Source organism: Sminthopsis crassicaudata, chromosome 6 (genome assembly GCF_048593235.1).
Source record: "Sminthopsis crassicaudata isolate SCR6 chromosome 6, ASM4859323v1, whole genome shotgun sequence".
Lineage (NCBI taxonomy): Eukaryota > Metazoa > Chordata > Mammalia > Dasyuromorphia > Dasyuridae > Sminthopsis > Sminthopsis crassicaudata.
Genome location: NC_133622.1, coordinates 31218266 through 31243296, shown reverse-complemented (window position 1 = coordinate 31243296; position 25031 = coordinate 31218266). Strand labels below are relative to the sequence as shown.

Genomic DNA, 25031 nt, shown 5'->3' with positions numbered 1-25031 from the left:
ATTTATAGTAAATGGTTATTTTAAAACTTTTAAGTGACAATGCAGAACAATTGAAAGTTGAAAATGCCTCAACTTAACATCACTGGTAGAGTCTTCCAAGTTAGCGGGGCACATTTTGGATATCGGCTGTGAACTTCCAGAACTGTTAGTTCTGTCTTTATTTCCTTCTTGCTTCCATATTTGCTTCCAGTTGATGTATTACACTGACATTTTCTATAAGGACAATGTTATGATTTATGATTCCATCAGTCATTGCTGTACAATTTCTTTTGTGTCAATAATGGCTCTTTTAATCTATTTCTGAAAAATGACTTGTGTTCATAAGCATTATGGAAGCTTGAGTTATGCCATAGTTGCACTATTTAAAAAGTGTCAACACCGCTCTTATTTTTAACTTTATTTCCTCTGTCTAAAAATAAAGTCACACAATTGTCTCATCAAAAATGTTAGACCACCTTTTTTAAAAAAAATTGCTCAATTGCAGAATTTTGATTAGAAGGAATTCAACAGCTGCTGAGTTCAACTCAAAAAAAGTTTTCCAACTAAGAGCTCCGTCTCTCTCCCTCCATCCCTTCCCTTCCTCTCTCTCTCTCTTTCTCTCTCTCCCTCCCTCCTTCCCTCCTTTTTTCCATCCCTCCCTTCCTCTCTCCCTCCCATCCTCTCTCTTTCCTCCTTCCCTACTTTTCTATCTCTCTCTTTCTCTTCCTCCCTTCCTTCTTCTCTCCCTTCCTCTCTCCCTTGCTCCTTCTCTCCCTTCTTACCTCTTTTCTCCTTTCCCTCTCCCTCCTTCTCTCCCTTCCTTCTCTCTCTCCTTCCTTCCTTCCTTCTCTTCCTTCTTCCTTCTCTCCCTCCCTCCTCTCACTTCTTCCATTTCTCTCTCTTTTCTCTCTCCCTCCCTCCCTTCCTCTCTCCCTTCCTCCTCTCTCTTCTTCCATCTCTCCCTCTTTCCTTCTCCACTCTGTCTTTTGTTTACATAAAAAAATTTCCCACTATACTCTCTCTACATAAAACATCTACTAACTGGTCATCTGGCCTGTCCTTTCAGATCTCCAAGGAGAGGGAACTCACTTCTCTCTATGCTACCTCACTCGACTCTTGGGGATTGTCCTATTATTAGTATTTCTTGACGTCAATCTGAAATTTGTCTCTTTGCAATTTTCAAATCTTGTTTCCACTTCTGTACTTGGAGCCAGACAACTAATTCCTGACCAGCATGATTACCCTTTAAATATTTAAACACAGCCATGATTTCCCTTTTGAGTCTTCTCTTCTCTAGGATAAGTCATACTAATTGTTATTTTATTTTTTTAATGTACCATTTTTTTTCTTTCAGAAAATATTTAAACAATCCTTGAGCAAATGGAAAGATAACTTTGCATTTCCTACTGTTACATCTATACCTCTAGTTATAGAGGTTCTATTATTAGCATTATTTTAAAATAACAATACTACACTGATTACTTTGGGCTTAAAATTTATATCTTCTTTATCTCCTATAATACTTCCCATGACATTTATTTTATTATAACTTCGTCATCTATGGTATTTTTTTTTCTTTTTCTGAGGCTGGGGTTAAGTGACTTGCCCAAGGTCACACAGCTAGGAAGTATTAAGTGTCTGAGACCAGATTTAAACTCGGGTCCTCCTAAATTCAGGGCTGGTGCTCTATCCACTGCGCCACCTAGCTACCCCATCTATGGTATTTTAAAATTCAATTTCAATTCATATCTATAAAATAGATTCTCCTACTCTCAGGTTGGCATCTTTATCAATTTTATATTATTATTCACATAATACTTTTCTTACAATTCATACAATAATTGCAATGATATTGTCCCTCTTTTATGAATGGGTCCAGAGAAATGTAGTGAGTTGTATACCTGTAGTCACATTGATGCATGTGATAAATTTAACCTTCTGAGTCATTAACAAAAATATTAAATAATATGGGACCCAGATATGACTACTAGAAAATACCATGTGTAGCACATATTAAATAGATATTTCAGATTGATTGAATTGACTTTCTACCTAATACAAAGCCATTGTTGACACAACTTTGAGCATAATACAATAACTAGTATAAGCAACTGATGGTTGTGTAGTCTATATTCGATCACATTTCTCCAATTTATTGATGTCATTCATTACAGAAAAGAAAGTCTTGCTTAAGTCAATTGACATCATTTTCATTTACTTCTTACACACAAGTTTTATTACATTATAGCTCTCAATCTGTCAGGATTCTGTGTCATAGATTAATTTAGGGCTGCTCTATAAACCAGTCTTTTGTCTAACAATTTTGGCACTTAGCATAATATCTTGCATGTACACATTTTTTCTCAGATTTATCCATTATCATTACAAGTTATTGAATGTATTTCACCAATATCATAATGACTGACATTTATATAGCACCTTAAGATTTCACAAAACACTTTACATATAGTTCATTTGACACCCCCACAATAATAAATCATTATTATAATTCTCATTTCATTCACACTTAAAAATTAAATTTAATTTTTTTCCATTGAGCAAAATCTTCCCTCTCTGCTCATTTACCATCAATTTCAAAGGAAAACAAAATTCTTGTAACAAATAAGTCAATTAAGCAAAACAAACTCATATTGCCCTCTCATATTTTTTACAAATGTTTTCAGGACTTGGCTCTCATTAGTCAGTACTATGTTATACTTGGAGCCTACAAGACAGAAAAGTGGAATATTGACAGTTAAAAAGAGTTATAGATTCTTGGACAATTTTACAAACAATGAGAAAAAGTTAAATAAAATATTTGAATCATGTGAAAATGTTTCTAGTGAGTCTAATTTTTCCCTTGGTCATCAGAGCAGAAATCAAACTCTCTAAAGGGAGAAGATGAGTCCACTTCCCATACTTGATCCCATATCCAGGCATATCCCTGAAAGAAAGCATGACTGAGGCTGGAAGTTATGCATTGCTCTTCCCTGCTCCTTCGCCTAACTCCTTCCTCAGTCCTTTGCAAAGTACTCACTATTTTTTATCCATACATATATTCCTTGGGCTGATTACACAAGCATACAAGCCTGGATCCCAGAGACCTGGATTTTCTGGGGAGAATCCAGAAAGGAGAAGAAATGAGTCTTTCTAAAACTATCTGGCACTAGTTAAGAAATAGAAAGGCAGATCAGTGGAACAGATTAGATATATAAAACACAGTAGCAAATAAATATAGTAACTTTATATTTCACAAATGTAAAGATTTAAGTTTGGGGGATAAGAATTCATTATTTGGTAAAAATTGTTGAGAAAGCTGGAAAGCAGTCTAGCAGAAATTGGGCGTAGTCCAATATCTTACACACTTACCAAGTTAACATCAAAATAGATATATTATCTAGTCGTAAAGTGAGATCACAAGAAAATTAGAAGAACACGCCACATATCAGGCTTATAGATAGGAAAACAATTTATGAATAAACAAGAGGCAGCATTACAAGGTGTAAAATGGATAATTTTGATTACATTAAATGAAAAAGTTTTCATACAAATAAAGCCAATGCAGCCAAGGTTAAAAGGAAAGCAGAAAACTGGGGAGGGGGAATTTTGTAAACAGTTTCTCGGATAAAGGTCTCATGTTTCAAATATATTTTAAAAATTGACAAATCTATAAGAATATGTCATTCCTCAGTTGATAAATGATCAAAGCATGTGAACAGCCAGTTTTTCAATGAAGAAACCAAAACTACATATAGTCATATGGAAAAATTCTCTAAATCACTATAGATTAGAAAAATGCAAATTAAAATAATTCTGAGATACCGCTTCACGTGTATCAGATTGGCTAGAATGATAAAACACAAAAGAGACAAATGTTGGAGCACATATGGAAAAATTGGGATGCTAATTCACTATTGGTAAAACTATGAACTGATCCAACTATTTTTTAAAACAATTTGTAATTATGCCTAAAGAGCATCAAACTGTGCAAACAATTTTATTTTGAAATACCAATATTGGGTCTGTTCTGGGGAAAAAAAATAACTTATGTCCTAAAATATTTAGAACAACTCTGTGGTGGAAAAAAACTGGAAACTGAGGGACTTTCCTTCAATTGTGGAATGACTACACAAGTTGTGGCATATGATTATGATGTAATACTACTGTGCTATAAGGAATTGTTGATTTTTAAAACTGGTTGATTTTTAAACAAACACAGAAAGACTTACATGAAATAATGAAAAGTGAAATGAGCAGAATCAAGAGTACACCACACACAATAACAAATGTCATAAGAACAACTTTGAATGATTAATTCATTTTGAGAATCATAAATACTTAAATCAACTACAAAGGGCCTAGGATGGAAGATGTTACCCACTTCCAGAGAAAGAACTGATAAATAGAAGTATCTATAGAATGATTTTACACACACACACACACAACACATATATATGTTGAACGGTAGCCTTATCTAGGGTGGAATGAGGAGGGATGGAGGAAAAAAGTGACAGTAGAGAATAAAAGAAAATTTAGAAGGGAGCACAGAATAGCAGGGTAGCTTTGAAAATAATGAGTAGTATTTATTATATAATTTTTAAAAACAAACATTGTGAAATGGAAATTCATGGTTTTATATAGAATACTCTTTCTATGTTGAGCTGTGTACGTGGAAATGTTTGTGTGTGTGTGTGTGTGTGTGTATGTGTGTATTCATTTTTAAGTTCAAAATATTTTTTAAAAGAAGTCTTACTCTCATCCTGGTCATAGATATAAGAAACATGCTTTCTGGACCCAAATGGAAGAACTCGCTGGCTTATTATGTATGTACAATGATATAAGTGCAGTCTCTTTATAAGGAGCTGAAAAAAAAATGAGTCAAGTTAATTGGAAGTCCAGATGAAAATGGGGCAAATCATCACTTCACTTTCCATGAGGCATTGCCTTCAAACAATAGCAATTTTTTCATATAACTTTAGTAAAACTCCTCATGATGCAAGGAAAAGCATCTGCCTGACATTTTGGTAAAGTGAGTATTTCATTGTAATCTTAAATTAATTCCCTAGTTGACTTCTGGGATGTCCCTCCTGTAGTTAATAGAGTTAGTATAGAAGGAAAGGTGCCTGTTTGTACGTCATGTTTTTCCCTTTGCAAAATTCTAGCTGGATTCACTTGTATTAAGTTTCAGAGTTCTTGCTCGATACCTCAAACGTTTATAGTGAGTAAAATTAAGAGGCATTCTGACAAGGGCACTCTGCTCCTCTGACTGCTCAAGTTACTGATTTTTTGAAGTCTCGACTGATAACTATTATGGCTGTAGTTGGAAAATTAATGGAACCCTATTAAGGACTGTAAGCCCAGTTAAGCTAGTAGTACATGTAGGATAAGATGAAAGAAGTCCTCTCTCCATCTTCCATGACTCACCTGTGCTTTCTTGGCACTTAATGCAATGTTATTCTTTTCCACTGAATAATAGCACTTAGTTATTTCTATAAAACTATGAATAAATGAACCTACCAGAATGGTATATAAAATGAATTTGCATTAGGGAAGAGCGAGGCTTGTCAATATTTTAGTTACATAATCTTAAGGAAATCATTTAAACTCTTTGGTGCTTGGTTTTTCTACCTGTTAGAGAGGGATGGTGATATTCACAGTCCCCATCCCACAGGGTCTTTATGAGGCAAGCACTTTGTATCCATTAAAATTATTTGTAAATCTGAATTGTGATCTAGAAAAGTAGGTAAGATTCACCTTTATTCTTTATTTATTCTATATTTTATTTTTATTTTATTTTATTCTATAACATTATAAATATGAATTCTGATTACTAATATCTATGGAGGCATAGCAAAAGAGAAAGATGGTGGAATAACCACTCTAGTGAATGATGTCAGACAATTAGTCTTAATGGAGTGGATTCCCTATATATACTCAGACCCTTTTTGAGAATGCTATTGTATTGATTCTATCAAGCCTGGCAACAAATACATACACACAAACACACACACATATAGACACACTCACATTAGTGGATGATGATGATCTGTTGCCCACTTCTAAAAATATATGTAACTTTTATTTTATTTTTGTCAACTAAGAAACATTTATTTTCTCTTTCTTTCACCTCCCCCCACTAAAAAAAGAAAACTTTTGCCATATGTGAACACTGAAACAAAAGAAATTCTCACAATGACTATATCCAAAACTGTATGTCTCATTTTGCTCACTTTTCTGTCAGAAGTTGAGGAACATGCTTTATTGTTATACCTCTGGAACTATGATTAATAATTATATTGATAATATGCTTCAGCATAATAGATTTTGCTCCTACCTCTTATTTTTAATGCTGTAAATTTTTATGTTTGTGTTTCTTTTTTAATAACTTTTTATTTTTCCAAATAAATGATACTTTTCAACATTCATCTTTGCAAAACCTTGCATTCTAAAATGTTCTCTCTCCCTCCCTGTAATCTCTCCTCTAGACAGCAAAAAAATCTGATATAGGTTAAACATGTGCAATTTTTCCAAACATATTTCCATATTTATTGTTCTGTACAAGAAAAATCAGATCAAAGTGGGGGGGGGAAGCATGAGAGGGAAAAAAAAACAAGTAAACAACAAAATCGGTGAGAATACGGTGAGAATATTTTGCTTTAATGTTGTTAATTGACACTTTCATCAGCATTTTATTTTATTTTTCTCAGAAAACCCTTATAGCCCCTGTACCAGTATCAAATTAATATTTTTTCGAATTTCCAAATTCAATGGTTAAATATAGGATTCACACGCACAGTTTTGATTCTTATCCCATTATTATGCCGGGGAAGTGATATTTAAATTTACATTCATTTTTATATAATTTTATTCTCATTTACTTTTGGACATCTGCTGAGACTTTTAAAAATAATTTTGGCTATGCTTATTATGAGGAACAAAAGGAACTTTTTATGGGAGAAACTATTTTGGTTATTTACACCTATAGTCCAATGTGTATCAAGGTGTACCAATGGACTACAATATTTTTTGGTAGGGAGAGGAACTCATCCTTTTTTTGCTGTTCTGAGCTACAATTGTCAACTGCTGTTGTACATACTATTATGTGTACGGGGGTAAATATATTTATTATGTTTGTAAAAGTCATTCTGTACAATTACAGATCAGGGTTGCTCTTCTGTGATATATAGGATATTATGTTTCAAAGGCCATGCTTGGAATACAATTAGAGAACTTAGTATTTTGATGTACTAAGACCTATTTTAAGTTTAATATTTTGCCTTTGCAAAAACTTTAATTAAAGATGTTATTTAAAAAAAGGAGAATACTTTGCTTTGATCCACATTCAATCTAATAGTTCTTTCTCTGGATGTGGATGGCTCTTTTCATCTCAAATATATTGGAAATGTCTTGAATCACGTCATAGTTTAAAAGAACCAAGATCATCACAGTTGATTATCACATAATCTTGTTCTTGCTGTGTATGATGTTCTCTTGGTTCTACTCACTTCACTCAGCATCAGTACATAATTAAGTCTCTCCAGGCTTTTCTAAAATCAGCCTGCTCTTCATTTCTTACAGAACAATAATATTCCATTACATTCATATACCATAATTTAACATTCCCTAACTGAGGGACATCCACTCAATTTCTAGTTCCTTGCCACTACAAAAAGGCTGCTACCATATTTTTGCATATGTGGGTTCTTTCCCCCTTTTAATGATCTCTTTAGAGATAAGATACTGCTGGATCAAAGGGTATATAGTTTTATAGCCCTTTGGGCATGTTTCAAATTACTCTCCAGAATGGTTGAATCATTTCACAATTCCACCAACAATGCATTAGTGTAGTTTCCCCATATCCTCTTTAACATTTATTATCTTTTCCTGTTTTCTTCTAATCTAAGAGGTATAAGGGAGTACCTCAGAGTTGTCTTAATATGCATTTCTCTAATCCAAAGTGATTTAGAACATTTTTTCCATATAATTAGAAATGGCCTTAATTTCTTTGAAAATTGGCTGTTCACATTCTGGAGAGCAATCTGGAATTATGCCCAAAAAGTTATCAAACTGTGCATACCCTTTGACCCAGCAGCGCTACTACTGGGATTATATCCCAAAGAAATATTAAAGAGCGGAAAGAGACATATATGTGCCAAAATGTTTGTGGCAGCTCTTTTTGTTGTAGCTAGAAACTGGAAGATGAATGGATGTCCATCAGTTGGAGAATGGTTGGGTAAATTATGGTATATGAAGGTTATGGAATATTATTGCTCGGTAAGAAATGACCAGCAGGAGGAATATAGAGAGGCCTGGAGAGACTTAAATCAACTGATGCTGAGTGAAATGAGCAGAACCAGAAGATCACTGTACACTTCAACAACAATACTGTATGAGGATGTATTCTGATGGAAGTGGAAATCTTCAACATAAAGAAGATCCAACTCACTTCCAGTTGATCAATGATGGACAGAGGTAGCTGCACCCAGAGAAGAAACACTGGGAGGGGAATGAAAATTGTTAGCACTAATATCTGTCTGCCCAGGTTGCATGTACCTTCGGATTCTAATGTTTATTGTGCAACAAGAAAATGATATTCGCACACATGTATTGTACCTAGATTATATTGTAACACATGTAAAATGTATGGGATTGCCTGTCGTCGGGGGGAGGGAATAGAGGGAGGGGGGGTAATTTGGAAAAATGAATACAAGGGATAATATTATAAAATATATATATATATATATATAATAAAAAAAATGAAAATTGGCTGTTCATATCTTTTGACCATTTATCTATTGGGGAATGACTCATATTCTTATAAATTTAAGTCAGTTCTCTATATATTTTAGAAATGAAGCCTTTATTAGAAATACGGGATGTAAACGTCATCCTTCCCCAGCTTTTGGCTTCCCTTGTAATCTTGGCTGCATTGGCTTTGTGCAAAATCTTTTTAATTTAATGTAACCAAAATTATCCCTTTTTTATTTCCTATAAATTCCTCCTTTCTCTACAGATTTGAGTGGCAAATTTTCCTTAATTCTCCTAATTATTTCATAATTCTCCTAATCCTTATAGCATCATTCTTTATATCTAAATCATGAACCCATTTCACCTTAACTTGATATAGGATGTTAGATGTTGGTCAGTGCCCAGTTTCTGTCATTAAGTTTCTTGTAAACAGCATATTGTTAGATTCTATTTTTTCATCTATTCTGCTGTTCTCTTATGGGTGAATCCATGTCTTTTACTACTTATATTTATGCTTATTAGTTGGGTATTTCTTTCTCTCCTATACTCTTATGTTTTTCTTTATCTTTATAAAGGAAAAAAAGGACAGTGAGAGAGTGTGTGTATATGTGTGCTTAGTAATAGTATCTAGGTTTGATTCAATCTGCTCCTTTTTTTCTATCCAGAATCTAATTACAGAATCTTAAACTCTTCTTTGTTAGTTAACTCCTTGGAGTTTTCTTTGCTTACAATAAATCTCTCTTTTAACTTCTCTTTCTTATTTCCTTCTTTGACTTGCCTTTCCATCTAGCTTTGCAGTTGAATGAAATGTGTTTCTGAATCTGGTTCACATATTTCCTAGGGCAGTTATAAAGATCATATCATAAAATATTTGTGGATACCTTGTATAAATTGTAAAGCACAATATAGATGTAAAATGTTATTAATATTACCGTAAAGAGGAAAGGAAGGGAATAAGCATCTATTTAATACCATATATCAGATATTATTTAATGCCCTTTACAATTATTATCTGTTAATCAGTCATCAAGTTTTATTAAGCACCTATTATGTTCCAGTCACAGTACTAATTAAGCTCTACAAATATTAAAAAAGTCACCAACAATGGTACTCACATTCTAATGAGAAAACAATATGCAAATAACTATGAAGTACTGGATCTACGCAGTGTAGATGGAATGCAATTTTAGAGGAAAAGCATTATCAGTAAGGATTAGGGGGAAGAGAAGAGCTGGAAAGGTCTCCTGCAAATGGTGATCTAGAGCCAAGGAGTGGAGAGATAATATCCCAGGCAAAGGCATATGGTACTTGATAATTTTTCCCAAGACATTAAAGGGCATTGGACAAACCTCCACATTTCTCTAGTTGTCTTCTTGTGATGAAATGACATCATTAAATGTATCCTCAAACTTAAAAGTCATCATAAGGGACTTAAAGGAGGTTCAAAAAAGAATTTGAAAAGACCAATAAAGCATGAACTCTTTACAGAAAAAACATTATGATTATAAGAACAAAGCTTGATGCTAGAGAAATGTTGAGAAAATTTACCTGCCTGCACTCTTTCAGAAGTGGGTAATTCTGAACATATAATATTACATTATTGCTGTGTCATGTGATTTTCCTAAACTGCCTTTCTTCCCCCTTTTAAAATTTTTGTTAAAAGAGATATTACAAGGATAGGAAAGGGGAGAGGCATATATTTAGAAATGAAGATGATATTGAAAACAATATATCAGTAAAAACAAGATTAAAAAGTAATAGCTATTTTTTCATTAAGTTTTTTTTTCCAATTACCACGCATTGATTTTTTTCTTCCTTCCACTCCACTCCACTGAAAAAAGAAAAATAAATCCTTGTAGCAAATATGCATAGTTATACAAAACAAATCCACACAATAAATATTCATTTCATCGATCAGAGTTTTTAAGACTACCACAATTGTTTATTTTTTAAACCGTGTTGATATTATAATATGAATTCTTCTCTATGATCTACTCTCGATAGTTCTTTTATTTTGATTAATATAACTCATAAAAGGGGGGACTCGGGAAGATACAGACCCAGAGCAATGATGAAAGAAGGTTTTAGGAGAAAGGATACAGCTAGGAGTCAGTTACTAGAACCCTATGCATGATGATTTTCAGCCCATGACAGGACCAAGGGAATCATCAATGTTCCATCACTGGCAGTCTCACAAGGTCTCTCTTACTCCTTCTATCTATCTAAATTTTAAAATTATACTCACCTACCCATCAAGGCAGTTCAATAAGTCAGATGAGGGTTATATACTTTATAGGAAGGATGGGTTCAATATTAGACTAGTTTGGTTGGTTTTCCATCTCTGCTGTCACAGATGGGTTTCTGCTAGGCACTGGCAGGGAGAACCCAACTGTGAGTGAATACACATAGGGGTTATGAAAGTTTCCAGAAAATGGCAAGATGAGAGCATTAGGCACAAAGAGTTCAGTGTCTGGAGCAGAGACAGCCTGCCACAAACAAATCTTGCAGGTCCCAAGGTGACCCATTATAAGTTAAATTTATCTAAGATTTTTTTCTCATAAAATGGTATGACTCGCTTCCCTCCCCATCCCCACCCAAATGGCTGCTCTAACTTGGAGGATTTTGACTTTAACATGCTAACATGTTGACTAACTTTCTTTATCCTTGTGTGTCTTTGAAACACAAGATCCCTGAGGTGAAAATTTGCATTCTATTTGCTGATCCCACTTTCTCCATATAGTTGTTTTTGGAATGTGTCATTACTCCTGTGGTCCTCTGTAATATTTAATCCTAAATATCTTGGCAGTATTAAAACAGTTTGTGATTTATCATGTTTACTAATGTAAGGACATTGATTTTTAATTTTTGTAGAATATATCAGTTAGAAATATTACTTGCAAAGTCACTGGTTTGGAAACTACTTCCAAGAGAAGGTACTCATATCTCATTTGGCCAAAATATAGACAGAAAATTCATTTTCTACAGGAAACCAATTTGTCTTCTAAGAATAGCATTTCAGAGAATCAAAGAAATTAGAGGTGGAAGAAATCAATTAGAGCTAATCTACTACTTGTCAGAAAGGGATTGCTTTCTGTGGAATATTTTCTAGTTTTTTGTCCACTTTAATTTTAAATGTCCCAGGGGACAGAGTCTGTGTTACATCCCATTGAAGTCTCTCCTTTAATCTAATTAACCTCTTCTGAATTCTTTTTTTGTCATGCTGAGCTTTCATTCTGTCTTTCTTAAATCTGTACCATTACTTTTAATCAGGCTCCCTTTTCATACTAAATAGTTCTTTTTCTGGCTGCTGTACTTATACTCTGAGGAATTTTAAAGAAGTTAGCTTTTTATATAATGAAGCTATGTATGTTTAATTCTTATAAATTTTATCTCCTCCCGGTACTTTAATGCTTTCCCTTAACAATCAGTTTTTTTTTAAAAGAGTAAATGTTTTATTTTTAATAATAGTCTTTAAATTATATATATGTATATAGTTTTAAGCATTCATCCTTGCAAAACCTTATATTCCAAAATTTTCCCTTGCCTTTCCCCCTTCCCCCTCCTCTAGATAGCAAGCAATCCAGTATATGTTAAACATGTGCAATTCTTCTATTCATAGTCCCACATTTATGATGCACAAGAAAAATCAGATCAAAAAGGGAAAAGTGAGAAAGAAAACAAAAAGCAAGCAAACAGTAAAAAAAAAAAAATTGTGAGTCACATTTAGTCCCCATAGTCCTCACTCTGGATGCAGATGGCTCTCTCAATCACAAGTCTAATGGAATTGGCCTGAATCACCTCATTGTTGAAAAGAGCCACGTCCATCAGAATTTGATCATCGCCTAATTTTGATGCTGCTGTGGACAATGTTCTCTTGATTCTACTCACTTCACTCAGCATCAGTTCCTATAATACTCTCCAGACCTTTCTGAAATCATCCTGCTGATCATTTCTTATAAAACAATACCATTCCATAACTTATTTACCGTAACTTAATTCAGTCATTCCCCAACTGATGGGCAGCCACTCACTTCCCAGTTCCTTGCCACTACAAAAAGTGCTTCTACAAATTTTTACACATATGGGTCCTAGCGTATATGTTTTATTAAAAAAAAAACCTTTAAAGGCATCGTGAATATAAGCAATTATAAGTGCTTAATAACTATTTCCATTTGAAGTAATTAATAGTATTTTATCATATTTGTACACCATAGTTTCTTTAGCTATTCCCCAATTGATGGGCAGGATCATTCTAGGAAAAAAAAGCCTAGAAAGACTTACGTGAACTGATGCAAAGCGAGTCGAACAGAACAAGGAAAACATAGTACACAGTAACAGCATTAATGTTCAATGAAGAATTGTGAATGACTTAGCTATTCTCAGCAATACAATAATCCAAAACAATCCCAAACTACTAATGATGAAACATACTATCTGCCTCCAGAGGAAAAAACTGACATTGTTTGAAAATGGATTGAAGCATGCTATTTCTCAGTTTCTTTCATTCTTTTTCTTTTATTTGAGTTTTCTTGTACAAAATAACTAATAAGAAAATGTTTGCCATGATTGCACATTTATAACTCAGATCTGTAACATAAAGTTTAATCAGAGTAAATCATCTTGCCCATTACTCTTCTGCTGGTAATCAGGATTCTTTGTCCATATGCCATATCATCATTCACTTTTCCTCCTGTATGATTACATTTATTTTGAGTTTTGTTCTTGTGATTGTTATTTTTTAATTTTGCATTATTTCATAAAGTTTTTTTTTCATATTTATTTGCATCCCCCATACTTGTTAGGCTTCACTGCAATATTATATTCTTCTTTTTTTTTTTAAATCCATACCTGTGTTTTACTTGTATAAGGAACTATTGAGGAAAACTTCCTCTCCCAAGGTAGAACAGCACCAATCCTAGAACCGTCCAAGAATATTGCATAGAAATTCCAAAAGATGGGGCAACTAGCCCTATAACACATAACTAGAAGAGTTGTGACTTGAACTTAACTTAATGACATCAAAATTCAGCCTTTTATCTACTATGTGACAATGTTTAGATTCATGATTCCCAATTCTTTTACTCATTCCCCTATTATTGGACAGAGTATATTCTGAACAATGGGATATTTCAGTTAAAGGGTAGGATTATTTTTTACAACTTTTACTCTATTATTTCCAGATTTCTCTCCATTCAGATTCTGCAACTTTGCAATTTCACTAGTAATGAATGACTATATCTTTTCTTTTTTAATTTATTATAGCTCTTTATTTACAAGATATATGCATGGGTAATTTTTCAACATTGACAATTGCAAAACCTTTTGTTCCAATTTTTCCCCTCCTTCCTCCCCCCCACCCCCTCCCCCAGATGGCAGATTGACTAATACATATTAAATATGTTAAAGTGTAAATTAAATACAACATATGTATATATGTCCATACAGTTATTTTGCTGCACAAGAAGAATTGGACTTTGAAATAATGTACAATTAACCTGTGAAGGAAATCCAAAATGCAGGAGGATAAAAATAGGGGGATTGGGAATTCTATGTAGTGGTTCATAGCCCACTCCCAGAGTTCTTTCGCTGGGTATGGTTAGTTCTACTCATTATTGAACAAATGGAACTGATTTGGTTCATCTCATTGTTGGAGAGGGTCACATCCATCAGAATTGATCATCATATAGTATTGTTTTGAAATATATAATGATCTCCTGGTCCTGCTCTTTTTGCTTGGCATCAGTTCATGTAAATGACTATATCTTTTCTTCTACAATTCTACCAGAATTGATTTTATTGCTTTTAATCAAATTTTTTTTTTTGCCTATTTGGTGGGTGTGAAGTATCTCAAAGCTGTTTAAATTTGCATTTATTTAAATAATGGTGAAGTTGAGCATTTCAATGTGATTACTTACAATTGGTGTTTCATCTTAGGAAATTGAGTTATTTGTAAAGTGCTTAGCACATGCTTGGAACATAGTAGATCCTTAATAAGTGTTCCCTTCCTGTTCTCTTATAAAGGAGGAATTATCTCTGAAATATACTTTTCTTATATTATTTAATGTAACAACAGCTAAGCACTAGCCCACGGCACATAGTTTCCATCTTTCATAAAGAGTTCCCTGTGGTTCTGACATCACATGCAGAATGGGTTAAATCAAGGTGAAAAATTGGCTTCTAAAAAGAGAGGTCATTCTCATTGTCTATCAGTAAGCATTTATTATATGCTTATATGCAAGTCATTATATGCTAGGTACTGTAGATAAAAAGAAAGAAGACAGAGTCCCTAGAAACTCACAATCTAGTGGAAAAAACACTAAAACAATTATGAACAAATAAGATATAAATGGGATAAATTGAAGATAATAAAAAGAGGGAAGTTATTAAAATTAAGTCATCAGGAAAAGCTTCTTGTCAAAGATGGAATTTTAACTGGGACTTGAAGGAAAACAAGGAAGCCCAAGAGGCAAAGATCATGAGAGAAAGAATTCCATATAGAGGGCACAGCCAAGGAAATTCCTTGAAGTACAGACATGAAGTGTCTTGTGGGAAGAATAGGCAGGAGGTCAGTGTCTCTGAGTTGCTGGATATATGGTGTGGAGTAAAGTGCAAAAAGACTGGAAAGATAGAAGAGGAACAAGTTGTAAAGGGGCTTGAATGCCAAATAAATTTTATATTTGATCTTAGAGGTAATAGGGAAATAGTAGAGTTTATTGAATAAGAGATCTGCATTTTAGGAAGATTAATTTGATAGATGAGTAGAGGTTAGACTGGAGTGGGGAGAGATTTGTGGCAAGAAGACCACCCCAGCAGACCATGGCAATAATCCTGGCCTTTTAAAGCCCCTTTCCAGAGCACTAGAGAAAAATCACTCCAAAATATCTTAGGGTTGGTTGATATTTAGGGTCTCTCCAAAAAGCAATAGGAAGATATTCAGTGCAGAATATAGGTAAAGTATTGGAAAGTTATCTATTTCCATGCAAAAGAAATCACCAAAAACTCATCAGCATGCTTTGATGGTGATTTAAAATTTGAAACAGTAACATGATTCCTTGTGAAGGAACTAATACTCTCGCAATGTTAAGTTAGCCTATTCCTTAAGACTTGAATGTTACAGAGGTCTAAACCTCAAGCTGTCCCTCTCTAAATGCAACTTCTTGGTATCGTCTAACTTTACTAGTGGGGAAATCCATTGTAAAGTGCAAAAATCTGTCATCACCCAACACAGAAACTAGACTGTTGAGATCGAGAGGAAAAGCTTGAGATTTCCATGTTTGGTTCTCTCCAGTGTTTTTGGCCACTTTTTTTGGAAAGGGACGTGAAAATTTTCTGTGTTGGTAGTTTTGTTTTTCCTCTTTTTAGCCTAGTTTTCTTTCCCCCCCTCCTTTGTACTGCTTGTGCCAGACTCCTTGAAAGATTAAGATTGCTCAATCACAGTCCTATGATCATTTAAGTGATAGAAAGTCCTCCAGAAGAATCTGAAAATATAAGAATTGTACATATCTTTGTGTCAAGGTACCGGTAGAAGCAATATTCTAGCCCTTTGTCCTTTGCAATACAGATTGATTTTCCTTGGAAGGCAAAACTCCATTCCTGGGACTTGATTGGCTAGGAACTAAGCCCCAAGTTGTACCGAGAGGAAGTGGCATCTTTTAATGTCTTCTAAGGGGGGTGCTTTTCCTGGCTCACTGATTAGTCCTCTTAGATATAGCCTCCTCCCCATGTTATTGTCACTTGGGCCATTCCAAAGTCATTCAACACTGTCCCTGAAAGTGGGCAGAGGAGGAGTTCAGCTCCACATAGGCTCCAGTTCTAACCAGAGAAGATGAGGGAGAGAACAGCAATCGCCCCCATTATATTGGTACCCATTTACAAGACACCTGTTAGATTACTTGTGCATAATAAAGAGATGCTCTATTTCATATGCATAGACATATGTAGTCAGTGTAATTTGTGTCTGATTTTGGGGAGAAATTCAGCACTCTAATTTTCAGTTCTCTTTTAGCATGACTTCATTTTAGATTTGCCTTTTTCATTTAATCGTTTCCACAACACTTTAGATATGTATTTTTTCCATATTAAATGTATTCATTGTTTGATACTTTTTTTTTTCCTGAGGCAATTGAACTCGGGTCCTCCTGTCGTCAGGGCTGGTACTCTATCCATTGCACCACCTAGCTGCCCCCCAAAGAGATCTTAAAGGAAGGAAAGGGACTCATGTGTGCAAAAATGTTTGTGGCAACCCTTTTGGTAGTGGTAAGGAACTGGAAACTAAATGGATGCCCATCAATTGGAGAATGGCTGAATAAATTATGGTTTATGAATGTTATGGAGTATTATTGTTCTGTAAGAAATGATCAGAAGGATCATTTTTTAGAGAGGCCTGGAGAGACTGACATGAACTGATGCTGAGTGAAATGAGCAGGACCAGGAGATCATTATATACTTCAACAACAAAACTATATGATGATCAATTCTGATGGACGTGGCTCTCTTTAGCAATGAGAAGATTCATGGCAGTTCCAATGGTCTCAGGATGAAGAGAACCATCTACAACCAGAGAGAGGACTGTGGTAACTGAGGGTGGATCACACCATAGTATTTTCACTTCTTTTGTTGTTGTTTGCTTGAATATTTTTTATTTTTCTTCCTTTTTGATCAGATTTTTCTTGTACAGCATGATAATTGTATACATACATATGCCTATATTGGATTTAACATATTTTTTTTACCATGCTTAACACATAGTGAATTACTTGCCATCTAGGGGAAGGGGTGGAAGGAAGGAGGGGAAAAATTGGAACACAAAGTTTTGCAAGAGTCAATGTTGAAAAATTTTTCTTGCATATGTTTTGAAAATAAAAAGCTTCAAATAAAAAATTCCTATTAATTGGGAGCCTCACTATTTTACAAAAGCTACTCAGAAAATTGGAAAGAGTATGGCAAAATTTAAGTGTAGATGAATTCCTCATGCCCATATACTAAAATAAGCTTTTATTTTTACATTAATACATGCTTATGGAATAAAACAAACATTTCCATAAAATAGTAAAATAAAAAAGATAATTGTACATGAAAGTGCAAAGCATACTATGTGGAACTTATTCTTTTCAAATAAACAAAATTTATCATGTACATTTTTCTCCGTTTTTTTTCTAACCTACTCCTACCTTGCCCTAGATATGGCTACCATTAGTCACAAAGACACACACATACCCACATATATACATGGAAAATTATTCCATACTTCTATTTTTCTGGATGCAGATAGTGTCTTTCTTCTTATATCAATAAGAAGATATTTGTTATTTCAATATTTATAATAGTCAAAATAACTTTTTCATTCAAAGTTATTCTTAAAAATAATATTGCTCTTACTGTATATAGTATTTTCTTGGTTCTATTCATTTCACGCTTCATTATTTCATGCAAATCTTTCCACATTTTTCTAAGATCATTGAGCTCATCATCTTATAGCACAATAATATTCCATCATAATTATATGCCATAATTTGTTCACTAATTTCCCAATTGATAGGCATTCTTGCAATTTCCAGTTCTTTGTTCTAGTTCTTTGCACAAAGAGAGCTGCTGTAAACGTTTTAGAGATATAATCATGTTTGGAAATAGATCTAGTAGAAGCATTGTTGGGTGAAGGGGTAGAAATAGTTTAATAACTCTTTGAGCATAATTCCTAATTGTTCTTCAAAATGTTTGGATCAGTTCACAATTCCACCAACAATGAATTAATGTCCCAGTTTTTCTACATCCCCTTCAACATTTGTTGCTTTCCTTTTCAGTTATTTTGGCCAATCTGATAGGAGAAAATGATATTTCAAGATTGTTTTAATATGCATTTCTGTAATCAATAACAGTTTAGAGCATTTTTTTCATATGTCTGTAAATAGTTTTGATTTCTTCATTGGAAGAAATAAACCTTAAATGGATATATGACATAGAGGTCATATCATAAACCAATTAGAGGAGCAAGAGAATTTCTTTCAGATTTATGAATGAGAAGAATTCTTGAATAAACAAATGATAAAGAGGATTACATAAGATAAAATGGACCATTTGGTTATCTAAAAATTAAAAGTATTTGCACAGGGGCAGCTAGGTGGCGCAGTGGATAGAACACCAGTCCTGAAGTCAGGAGGACATAAGTTTCAAATCTAGTCTCAGACATTTCATTTTTCTCTTTTTGTTCTGAGTTTTCTTGTGCAGTATGATAAATGTGGAAATATAGTTAGAAGAATTGCACATGTTTAACCTATATTGGGTTATTTGCTTTCTAAGGGGGAGGGAGAAGGGAGAAGAGAGGAAGAAAAATATGGAACACAAGGTTTTGCAAGGGCGAATGTTGAAAGATTTTTTTGAAAATTGTCTGTTTATATCCTTTTACCAGAATGGACAATTTCCAAGGAAACTGGAAAGATCTTTAAGAATTGATGCAGAGTGAAGTAAAAGGGAAATAGGAGAATTATTTCTATAGTGATAACATCACAAAGAAAAATCACTTAGAGACTTAAGAAATCTGAACTATCTGATGATAAACCATAGGACTCAAAGAAAAATCTCCTAACAGATGATATTCTTAAAATGTGGGAAAAGACATAACTTTTTGAACATGACCAATGTGGAAATTTGTTTTCCTAGATTATGAGCTATATAATGAATAATTTTTACTTTAAAAATTTGTTCTATAAAGGAGCATTGGCAGGAACAGATTATTGGAAAAATCAAAATAAAAAAAGATTTTTTATGATTAAATGCCATTTATTTCATTATAATTTACTTCTTTGCAGCGGAAGGGTAAAAATGAAAATAAAAGCTCTCCTGGTACCTTGAACCAATATCATATAGGTCATTGTCTTTTCAACTATTCATAAACTCAGTTCTAAGCTTTGGGAATAGAAATCTGAACTGAAACATAATGTATGAATCTCTGAAAGCTGTTCTTCTTTGCTATGGATGTTAGTAGGCATGTGATATATGACCCTTTGGACAAAAATAGATTAGTTTCACAAAATCTTGACACCTTAGCAGGATAAGAAGGAATATGATGTTTCCTTTTTCAGGATTCAAATCTTGAGAAATCTTTTCTCCTGAACTTCAAGACTTAAAATTAATTTTCATTCATAATGAATACCAAGAAGATTTTTTTTCACCCTGGAAGGTGGAAGAGGGTTGGAGAAGTTTTTGTGAGATGAAAACAAGGACTTGTTTTAAGACTAAAAAGTGGGTGCTAAGCAAAAGGCAAGGTAATAGTAGTACCAGGAAATAAATGTCACACTTTGTTAAAATAAGTGTAAGAGCTGAACTAATGTCTTGTTTGTAAGCCTCATCAGTATTATTATTATTATCTTGCCATACTAAGAAGATATTAAAAAAAAGTTCTAGATCCTATAACAAAACCATGCTTTATTCTCCGTAAACTTGTTACATTTTTATCTTTGTGGTAAAATAATTTTTGAAAAGTTTTATTTCTGAGTATCAAAACTAATTTATCCATTCTTTTAAAAATGTTGCAAAGCTAATAGATCAGAAAATATCATGAATGTGTAGTATATCTAGATTTCATCCTGGCATTTGACAACTGGAGTATATTTGTTGGCAAAGTAGATAGATTTGGATGAGATATAATGCAGTTAGAAGGATTTAGAACTGGTTGAGTATTGATTAATATATGGAGGCTTTTAGTGAATTAATTACTAGAACTCTGTGATTTTAAAAACTAGCATTTTAATTAATGATTTAGATCAACAATTTTGAACTTTTTTGTGTCATGGCTGTCTTTGGCAGCCTGTAAACTCTTTCTCAAAATAATATTTTTAAAGACAAAAAACAAAATCAATTCTGTTGAAATAGTTATAAAATATTTTTATATAAGTTCCCAGGTTAAGAACTCTTAATTTAAATGGAGATATATCAAACTTATCAAATTTGTAAATGGCACACACCTGGGTGATATTTCTGATACACTGACTGATAGAATTGAAATCAAAAAGATTTCCCTAGATTAGTGCTGTGTACTGAAGCTAAATGGATGAAATATAGATAGAAACTAGACTGGTGTTTAACCACTGATTTTGGTTATTATTGTTCACTCATGTCCAACTCTCCATGACTAATTCGGTCATCTTGGCAAAATTACAGGAGTGGTTTGCCATTTCCGTCATCATTTTGCTTTTTATAGGATGAGGAAATGAGACAGAATTAAGTGAGTAGCCCAGTATCATACAGCTAATAAGTCTCTGAGGTCATATTTGAACTCAAGAATATGAATCTTCCTGACTCCAGGACCAGCGCTCTGTGCAGTATGGCACTATCTAACTGCCCATTTTCTTTGATATAGGGAAACTCCAAATGATGAAACTCATCAATGCAGGGTAACACGTTATAGTCTTAGACGGTTGCCTAGATCTGCCCAGGATATAGATTCAGTATGTGTGAAAGGCATTGAATCCACATCTTGTTGGAAAAAAGATTGAAATGTCATAGGAATAAATGTAAAGTCTTGCTTAGAGGTTTAAAAATGATCAATTTTACATTCACAAGATATTGAAGAAGACAATTCAGAAAATATTTTGTATGGAAAAGACATAGGGGTCCAAATGTAAAGAAAACTAACAAGAATCAATATTTTGACATGGCAGCCCAAATTAAAAAATAACCCAAGGATATGATTTCAGCTGAAATTGAGGATCAATTGGTTCTTCTGTATGATGCCTTCATCAGAAATTAATGTTTAATATGTTGGATTACTTGCCATCTAGGGGAGGGTGTGATGGGAAGGAAGGGAAAAAATTTGGAACACAATGTTTTGTAAGGGTGAATGTTGAAAATTATCCATGCATATGTTTTGAAGATAAAAAGTTTAATTTTTTAAAAAAGAAGTTAATGTTTAGTTCTGAACACTATGTGTTAGGAAGGAAATTGAGAAATTGAAGTGCATCCACAGGAGATCAGAATAATGAAAATTAGTGTAAGGCAGAGAGGAGAGGGAAGGGAGATGGTTAATCCCAAAAAAAGATAAAGCAGACTTTATATCTTCATTATGCCTTGTGGAATTGGGAGTAAAATTGTTCTATTTCATCTTAAATTGCAGAATTAAGAATAATAGGTGGAAACTTCAGAGGCAGATTTAGACTCTGTGTGAGAATAAACAACAAATAAAGCTATCCAAAAATGGAATGGGATGTATTGGATAGGCAGATGGGTAGGTGATAGGTAGATCAAGCAATAGAGAAGTTAGAACATTTGCTAAGCATTTACTTTATGCCGGACATTCTGGTAAGTAGTAGGAATATAAATAAAACCCCCAACAGTTTGGTTAGTCCTGGCTCTCAAGGAGCTCCCCCCTCCCCAAAGAAAGGGGAATTGGAAAGATGTAGAAGAGACACACTATGGCAGCGTGACGTGGATGGTTAGAAAATGTCGTAGAAGACTGATTCTTGGCAGAAAAAAATAAGAAAGATAAGTATTCAGAGCTGGGAGACTAAGGAATGGAGTCTGACTTTTTGTCTTCTTTCTCTCTCTCTTTCCCCTATCCACAAATATACCTGTATATGTACACACATGCATACATATACATTACATGCATACACAAATGTGTGTGCAGGTTTCCTTTTCCAGCATGGCTAAATGCTCTCCAGCTATTAATTTCATATTTTTCAGAAAATTATATGCACATAAATTATATAGACATATATTATGTCATATTATAGATAGATACTATATATGTGTGTGTATATATACATATATACATGTATATATGTACATATATACATGTACATATATACATGCATATACATGTATATACATATATACATATACATATACATATATATATATTTACATATATATATATATATATTTATGTGTGCATGTGTGTGTAAATTTTGGTCTAGACCTGTAATGGGTAATGATAAATGTCCTCCTGGAGAAGGAAATAACAAACCACTGCAGTGTCTTTGGCCAGAAAACCGCATGAACAGCATCGTACAGTCCATGAGTCACAGAGAGCTGGACGTGACTGAGTGAACAGCAGATATGTCCATAAGAGGCTGTAGGGTGAACTAGACGGGGAGTTAGAAAATCTAGTTCCATGTCCTACTTCTGACACATACTAGCTCTGCTGTCATATTCAGGGCGCTGAGATAAAGACATTTAAATTTTCCTATGGAAAATCTGAACCAAATTAACACCTCACTCCTCTCCTAACATACCCCCATATGTGTATCTGTATATATGTATGTGTAGGTGTGTCTCTGTATACCTAATATGTATATGTGTAAAATTAGTTTGATAATCTATCGACTGGCCTCTAGGGGGCATAGTGCACAAAGTGAAAATCAGGAAATTTCTTGAGTTCAAATTTGGCCAAAGACACTTAAACTAGCAGTGTGACTCTAGTTTGCCTAGTTACCTCATTTGTAAAATGAATTGGAGAAGGAAATGATAAACCACTTTAGTATATTTTTCAAGAAAACCCCAAATGGAGTTATAAAGAGTTGGACAAGTCCTTCAGTCACCATGTCAGAAAAAGGAAATATTAGAAATAAACTGTGCTTTGAACCTGGTAAATTTTGCACAGAATTGGGGTCATATCATTTCCATACTTAGGCAGAAGAGTAATGTAAGATATTATTATCTCATCAGAAATATTCTTTTTCATTAATTATTCATTGGGAGATGGTGTGACATAATTGAAAAAGTGTCAGACTTGGGATTTTTAGCACTGGGAGCCAACCTTTAATATTTAACTAGATGTGTGGCCCTGGACAAATTATTTAACTTTTTTTTTTTTAATCAAAAGACTCCATGGAACTCAGCAGAGTTAAGGAGGAAGCCCAGGATAAGCTGCCCACTACTTCCCCAGTTGCAAGTGGGTCTAGGAGTAGTGTTATATACAGTGCTCTTTTAGAGTGAGAGAAGAACCTTCATTCAGCAATTCTCATGAAAAATGGATTTGCTCACTGACAAGACTCACACTGAATCACTGAATGCAGGCTCAGGACCAAGCTTTATACTCTTAGTTCTGTTCCTTACCTCTCCCTTCAAGGTTCAGATTGCTTGGATTTATAATCCGAGGTAGTTACAATTGGTCAGATTTCCAATCAGTCATCTTTATTTGCCCATTCCATAAGTCAAAAGGTTTGTGCCCTGTCCGTTCCTAGACAGTTTGGGCCTGGATCCCTTTGTCAGGAATTTTGTTGTTTAGCCAGTTCCTTGACTAACATGGCGATTGGTTGGAGATATCTTAACAAAATATTTCACCCTTCTGTTCATCCTGTTTTAACAATATCTGTGGAAACCCGACTTTTTCTTACTCCTCACAACTTCTTTGACTATCCTTTCCAGTTTTCTTATCAGTAAAATTCGGATTGTAATAGCACTCACCTGACTATATTGTGTCAAATGAGAAAATGTATAAAAAGCACTCTGCAAACTTTAAAACTCTATGTAAATGTTAGCTATTAATATTTTAGCATTTCATTTTTGTGGTTTCTGTTTTCTTAACATGAATTAAGTCAACATTGAGCTAAGCCATGATTTTCTTACGGTTATTCAGACTTTCTACTTTATAGAATCTTAAGCTAAGGCTCTATACCATGTGATCTAAAGGGAAAAATATGTAGCTTTCAAAAAAAAAAAAGAAAGAAAAATCTAATGTCACATGCAAAAAATTTTTCTGTGATGGTTCACAATTTACCTGAATTTCAAAATGGTTTTAAATGAAAATTAGGAATTTTTTTTTTTGAATAGTGGGACAAATCCTAATTTGAATCTCCTCATACTGGTCACAAAATCTCAATTTCCTTGTACCATCACTCAGTATATGGAGATTCTACATCTTTCTCCTGGCAATAGATGTCAGATAACCCTAGCAAAATTTCAAGTGACCACAGTGACTTAAAGAGTAGTAATAGGACCTATCAAATACCTTTAACTTTTGGATTGTAAAGTACAGTAATCGTGAGACAATAGTGCTGCCTACTTTTTCACATAATTTTAGGGCTCACAGTGACAGGTAAACTGGTCATTATGTCTTCATTCCAGTTCTGGGCTTTATAAATGCTTCAGAGAGATTTAGAATCAAAAACACTTCAAAATCTACCCCAAAGACCACTAGTCGTGCTGATCTTAGGCAAGGCACTAAACTACCTCATCTTTTTAAAATGAATGAAATAATAATTCTTACCTTACAAGGTTGTTACAATAACCCTGAGGAAATTGAAGGTAAAAGCTTAAATGTTTCAGTACTACACAGCTCATGCTTTGTAAAAACCTTAAAGAACTAT

General features: G+C 33.8%; 1 protein-coding gene across 1 annotated transcript in view; it reads left to right on the top strand.

The window, feature by feature from the left end:
• The window catches only part of APBB2 (amyloid beta precursor protein binding family B member 2), a 423157-nt gene that overhangs the window by 21357 nt on the left and 376769 nt on the right, over window positions 1-25031 (top strand). The gene's annotated exons all lie outside the window — the stretch shown is intronic.